Here is a 6,913-nt window from a genome sequence, read left to right as displayed (position 1 = left end):
GAGAGAGAGAGGGGGGGGGGAGGGATTCGTACCATGGATCCATGGCTCCCTGAGCTCGCTGGCTAGGGATTCGGCTCCTCCACTGCTGCGGCTGCGTGGTTGTGGAGGAGGACGGCGCTGTGAGGTGAGGAAGAAATCCCCGCTCCGCTGCTCCAGCGCCGCTCCACATCAAGCACCACTGCCAAGCCGGTGTGGACGCACGCGGATCCAGCCTCCATCGCCCAGAAGCTTGTCGCCGGCGCCTAAAAATCAAGCTTTTGACCTACGGTACGGGGTGCGCTGTGGGAGGAAACGGGGTGCGTGGTGGTGGAGAGAAAGGGAATCGAGGAGAGGCCGGTGACGGCGGCGAGGAGAGGCCGGCGATGACGGGGATCTGGAGGAGAGCGAGAAGGGGTGGGTGAGAGGGGGACGAATGAGTGAGCTCGAGTGTGTGAGAGCGGTGGTGGGAGGGTATTTCTGGAAAGTGAAAAGTATTCGTAGCGTGAAAGGGAAAAGGGCTAAGCGGTGAGGGGAAAGTGAGAGCGGTGAGGAGAGGGTGAGACTGACAGTCACAGCTGCAATACGAAGTATATTTTTTTTAGAGATTTCAATAAAGGACTACATAAGGATGTATGAAGACATAATTTAGATTATAGAATCACTCATTTTGCTCGGTATGTAGTCCATGTTTGAACCGAGGTATTTAGAAACAGAGGGAGTAGAACCAAGGTATTTAGACGGTCTGTGAGGGCTATCAAATTTCTTAGATGTCTTTCCTTTTAACCTTTTATTTTCCATGTTGCATATGAATTATGATACTATTCCCCAAAAAAAATGGTACTACTATATTTAATTCACTTTTGCAGAATGTGTCTTTGATAGATATGGATATTGTTAATTCACGTCGAGTTATCTTTTTACATCATATTTCGTATTTCCGTGGCAACGCACGGACATTCAACTAGTAGTTGTAACATATGGTGATAATAACCTAGATCCCATTCATCAATTATAAGTACGCATATATTCCGTATGTTGTATGCGCTTGAGATAAGAACTTTCACAACATCTTTTGTTCTACCCTCCTATTTTTGTGGGTCATATTGAAAATTAAGGGTAATTAATGCACACATTTGACAAAGCACCACATTAATAATCAATGAACACATGTACTCCTTGAATAATAGTCATTCCCTTTGTTACCCTGATTGTCGTCACTTTAAGGCCTCCGGTTCATAAATATAACAAGTGCATAAACTTGTAGATATGATCCAAAATACATGTATATTCATGAAAGAATAAAATGTCCAGATCTAAAATCATGGCACTCGGGCCCTCGGTTCAAGCATTAAGCATATCAAAATCATGGCAACATCAAGAGAACATACAAGGTACTAGGCATCAAACTCTAACAAATATAGTAACTATTACATAAGAGATCTCATCCAATTCCCATCCACTCCATGAGCTTAAGAAGCAATTACTCCACATGAAGATATCATGATGGTGATGATGGAGAAGAGGTTGGTGATGACAACACTAGTATAGAACCCCTCATTAGCAGGGTTAAATGTGCTTACTAGCAGCGTATGGCTGGATCAGCTAGTACAACGCCGTTGGTAACATATTATTAGCAGTTCTCGAGCCAAACACTCTATATACTTGCACAGTCAATAGTGTTCCCTCCAAATGCCGCTAGTATGCTCTGCTCAACAATGTTTCATGTCGAACTCCGCTAATATGGTACCATCTAGTAGCGTGCGTCCTAGAGCTCTGAACGCTCCTAATAGCAAGTATGCTTATGTGCCCAATTTTTCTTCGGCTGCAATTGGTCATTAATGTTGGGAAACGTAGGAGAAAACAAAACAAAAAACACCCTACGATCACGATCCCAGGAACACTATGAAGTTGCATTATTTAGATTGGATCGTTAGCAACTTCGATTTGCAGTGGAATAAGAGTTCGCGTAGATCATCGATGAAGTCTCTTGAACCGTTCACGAATGATCCCTCGAACTGAAGACCGAAATCATGACCTCTCTACAGATTCCAGGCATACAGGCTTCATGATCCAGCAACGCTTCACTGTCCAAAGCAAATCATCATCGAAGAGTTAATTAGAGGAGGAAGAACAGAACCTCACGGTGTTGGGGAACGTAGCAGAAATTCAAAATTTTCTACGCATCACCAAGATCAATCTATGGAGATACTAGCAACGAGAGAGAGGGGAGTGCATCTTCATACCCTTGAAGATCGCGATGCGGAAGCGTTACAAGAATGCGGTCGGTGGAGTCGTTCACGAAGCGATTCAGATCGCGGCCGAATCCGATCTAAGCACCGAAGAACGGTGCCTCCGCGTTCAACACACGTGCAGCCCGATGACGTCTCCCATGCCTTGATCCAGCAAGGAGAGAGGGAGAGGTTGGGGAAGACTCCGTCCAGCAGCAACACAACGTCGTGGTGGTGATGGAGGAGTGTGGCACTCTAGCAGGGCTTCGCCAAACACTGCGAGAGACGAGGAGGGAGACGGGTAGGGTTGTGCCAGGAGAGATGGGAACTCATGTGTATGGCAGCCCCAAAATCCCCACTATTTATAGGAGGAGGGGAGGTGGCTGCGCCCCCATCTAGGGTTCCCACCCTAGGGGTGCAGCAGCCCTAGATGGGACTTGGAGGGGGCGGCCAAGAGGGGGAGAGAGGGGGCGCGCCCTAGGGTGGGCCTTTAGGCCCATCGCCTAGGCTTTCCCCTCTCCCCTCCTAGCTGTGCCTTGGGCCTTGGTGGGAGGCGCACCAGCCCACTCTAGGGCTGGTTCCTTTCCACTCTAGGCCCATGCAAGCCTCCGGGGCTGGTGGCCCCTCCCGATGGATTCCCAGAACCCTTCCGGTGGTCCCGGTACATTACCGGTGACCCTCGAAATACTTCCGGTGGCCAAAACCTCACTTCCTATATATTGTTCTTTACCTCCGGGCCATTCCGGAACTCCTGGTGACGTCCGAGATCTCATCCGGGACTCCGAACAACATTTGGTAACCACATACAAACTTCCCTTATAACCCTATCGTCATCGAACCTTAAGTGTGTAGACCCTACGGGTTCGGGAATCATGCAGACATGACCGAGACAGCTCTCTGGCCAATAACCAACAGCGGGATCTGGATACCCATGTTGGCTCCCACATGTTCCATGATGATCTCATCGGATGAACCACGATGTCAAGGATTCAAGCAATCCCGTATGCAATTCCCTTTGTCAATCGGTACGTTACTTGCCCGAGATTCGATCGTCGGTATCCCAATACCTCGTTCAATCTCGTTACCGGCAAGTCACTTTACTCGTTCCGTAATGCATGATCCCGTGACTAACTACTTAGTCACTTTGAGCTCATTATGATGATGCATCACCGAGTGGGCCCAGAGATACCTCTCCGTCATACGGAGTGACAAATCCCAGTCTCGATTCGTGCCAACCCAACAGACACTTTCGGAGATACCTGTAGTGCACCTTTATAGTCACCCAGTTACGTTGTGACGTTTGGTACACCCAAAGCACTCCTACGGTATCCGGGAGTTACACAATCTCATGGTCTAAGAAACTGATACTTGACATTAGAAAAGCTTTAGCAAACGAACTACACGATCTTGTGTTATGCTTAGGATTGGGTCCTGTCCATCACGTCATTCTCCTAATGATGTGATCCCGTTATCAATGACAACCAATGTCCATGGTCAGGAAACCATGACCATCTGTTGATCAACGAGCTAGTCAACTAGAGGCTCACTAGGGACATGTTGTGGTCTATGTATTCACACATGTATTACGGTTTCCAGTTAATACAATTATAGCATGAACAATAGACAATTATCATGAACAAGGAAATACAATAATAACCATTTTATTATTGCCTCTAGGGCATATTTCCAACAGTCTCCCACTTGCACTAGAGTCAATAATCTAGTTCACATCACTATGTGAAATGAATCAACACCCATGGGGTTCGATCATATCTCGCTTGTGAGAGAGGTTATTAGTCAACGGATCTGAACCTTTCAGATCCGTGTGTGCTTTGCAAATCTCTATGTCATCTCCTAGATGCAGCTACCACACTCTATTTGGAGCTATTCTAAATAATTGTTCTACTATACGAATCCGGTTTACTACTCAGAATAATCCGAATTAGTGTCAAAGTTTGCATCGGCGTTACCCTTTACGACGAACTCTTTTACCACCTCCATAATCGAGAAAATTCCTTAGTCCACTAGTTACTAAGGATAAGTTTGACCGTTGTCCTGTGATCCATTCCTGGATCACTCTTGTACCCTTTGACTGACTCATGGCAAGGCACATTTCAGGTGCGGTACTCAGCATAGCCTACTATAGAGCCTACGTCTGAAGCATAGGGGACGACCTTCGTTCTTTCTCTCTCTTCTGCCGTGGTCATGTCTTGAGTCTTACTCAATATTCACACCTTATAACACAGCCAAGAACTCCTTCTTTGCCGATCTATTTTGAACTCCTTCAAAATCTTGTCACGGTATGTATTTATTTGAAAGTACCATTAAGCGTTTTTGATCTATCCTTATAGATCTTGATGCTCAATGTTCAAGTAGCTTAATCCAGGTTTTCCATTGAAAAACACTTTTCAAATAACCCTATATGCTGTCGAGAAATTCTACATCATTTCTGATCAACAATATGTCAATAACATATACTCATCAGAAATTCTATAGTGCTCCCACTCATTTCTTTGGAAATACAAGTTTCTCATAAACCTTGTATAAACCCAAAATCTTTGATCATCTCATCAAAGTGTATATTCCAACTCCGAGATGTTTACTCCAGTCCTTATAAGGATTGCTGGAGTTTTGCATACTTGTTAGCATCTTTTAGGATTGACAAAACCTTCTGGTTGTATCACATACAACCTTTCCTCAAGAATATCGCCGAGGAAACAATGTTTTTGACATCCTATCTGCAAGATTTCATAAATCATGCAGTAACTGCTAATATAATTCCAACAAACTCTTAGCATCGCTACGAGTGAGAAAGTCTCATCGTAGTCAACTCCTTGAACTTGTCGGAAAACATCTTAGCGACAAGTCGAGCTTTCGTAATGGTGACACTTACCATCATTGTCCGTCTTCCTTTTAAAATCCATCTGTACCCAACAACCTTACGACCATCAAGCAGTTCTTCCGAAGTCTACACTTTGTTTTCATACATGGATCCTCTCTCGGATTTTATGGCCTCGAGCCATTTGTCGGAATTCGGGCCCACCATCGCTTCTCCATAGCTCGTAGGTTCATTGTTGTCTAGCAACATGACCTCTAAGACAGGATTGCGTACCATTCTGAAGTAGTACGCGTCCTTGTCGACCTACGAGGTTCGGTAGTGACTTGATACGAAGCATCATGATCACTATCATCATCTTCCACTTCAATTGGTGTAGGTGCCACATGAACAACTTCCTATGCCCTGCTACACACTGGTTGAAGTGATGGTTCATTAACCTCATCAAGTCTCCACCATCCTCCCACTCAATTCTTTCGAGAGAAACTTTTTCTCTAGAAAGGACCTGTTTCTAGAAACAATTACTTTTGCTTACGGATCTGAACTAGGAGGTATACCCAACTGTTTTGGGTGTCCTATGAAGATGTATTTATCCGCTTTGGGTTCGAGCTTATCAGGATGAAACTTTTCACATAAGCGTCGAAGCCCCAAACTTTCAAGAAACGGCAGCCTAGGTTTCTCTAAACCATAGTTCATACATTGTCATCTCAACGGAATTACGTGGTGCCCTATTTGAAGTGAATGCGGTTGTCTCTAATGCCTAACCCATAAACGACAGTGATAATTTGATAAGAGACATCATGGTATGCCCCATATCCAATAAGGTGCATCTATGATGTTCAGACACACCATCACACTGGTGTTCCAGGCGGTATTAGTTGTGAAACAATTTCCACAATGTCTTAATTGTATACCAAACTCATAACTCAGATATTCATCTCTATGATCATATCATAGACATTTTATCCTCTTGTCGCGATGATCTTCAACTTCACTCTGAAATTACTTGAACCTTTCAATAATTCAGACTTGTGTTTCATCAAGTAAATATACTCATCTACTCAAGTCATCTGTGAAGTAAGAACATAACAATATCCACTGCGTGCCTCGGCACTCATTGGACAGCACACATCAAAATGTATTACTTCCAACAAGTTGCTCTCTTGTTCCATCTTACTGAAAACGAGGCTTTTCAGTCATCGTGCCCATGTGGTATGATTTGCATGTCTCAAGTGATTTAGAATCAAGTGAGTCCAAACGATCCATCTGCATGGAGTTTCTTCATGCGCACATACCAATAGACATGGTTCGCATGTCTCAAACTTTTCAAAAACGAGTGAGTCCAAAGATCCATCAACATGGAGCTTCTTCATGCGTTTTATACCAATATGACTCAAATGGCAGTGCCAAAAGCAGGTGGTACTATCATTACTATCTTATATCTTTTGGCATGAACATGTGTATCACTACGATCGAGATTCAATAAACCATTCATTTTAGGTGCAAGACCATTGAAGGTATTATTCAAATAACCAGAGTAACCATTATTCTCCTTAAATGAATAACCGTATTGCGATAGACATAATCCAATCATGTCTATGCTCAACGCAAACACCAAATAACAATTATTTAGGTTTAACACCAATCTCGATGGTAGAGGGAGCAGGCGATGCTTGATCACATCAACCTTGGAAACACTTCCAACACACATCGTCATCTCACCTTTAGCTAGTCTCCGTTTATTCCGTAGCTCTTTTATTTCGAGTTACTAACACTTAGCAACCGAACCGGTATCTATTACCATGGTGATATTAGGAGTACTAGTAAAGTACACATCAATATAATGTATATCCAATATACTTCTGTCGAC

At 44.0% G+C, this 6,913-nt stretch overlaps 1 protein-coding gene across 3 annotated transcripts in view; it reads right to left on the bottom strand.

Moving 5' to 3' along the window:
* Positions 1–473, bottom strand: part of LOC119337060 — a 12,727-nt gene extending 12,254 nt beyond the window's left edge. For 2 of the 3 annotated variants that reach the window (XM_037609162.1, XM_037609164.1), the window contains exon 1: positions 33–470. The gene's annotated coding sequence lies outside the window, so the exon portion shown is untranslated. Of the gene's footprint in view, positions 1–32 lie in introns of all 3 variants that reach the window. The other variant, XM_037609163.1, reaches the window with a different exon arrangement.
* Positions 474–6,913: the final 6,440 nt, after the last annotated feature.

This window comes from Triticum dicoccoides, chromosome 7B (assembly GCF_002162155.2).
Source record: "Triticum dicoccoides isolate Atlit2015 ecotype Zavitan chromosome 7B, WEW_v2.0, whole genome shotgun sequence".
Lineage (NCBI taxonomy): Eukaryota > Viridiplantae > Streptophyta > Magnoliopsida > Poales > Poaceae > Triticum > Triticum dicoccoides.
The sequence above is the reverse complement of the archived record's forward strand: the minus strand, read 5'-3'. Positions and strand labels throughout refer to the sequence as shown.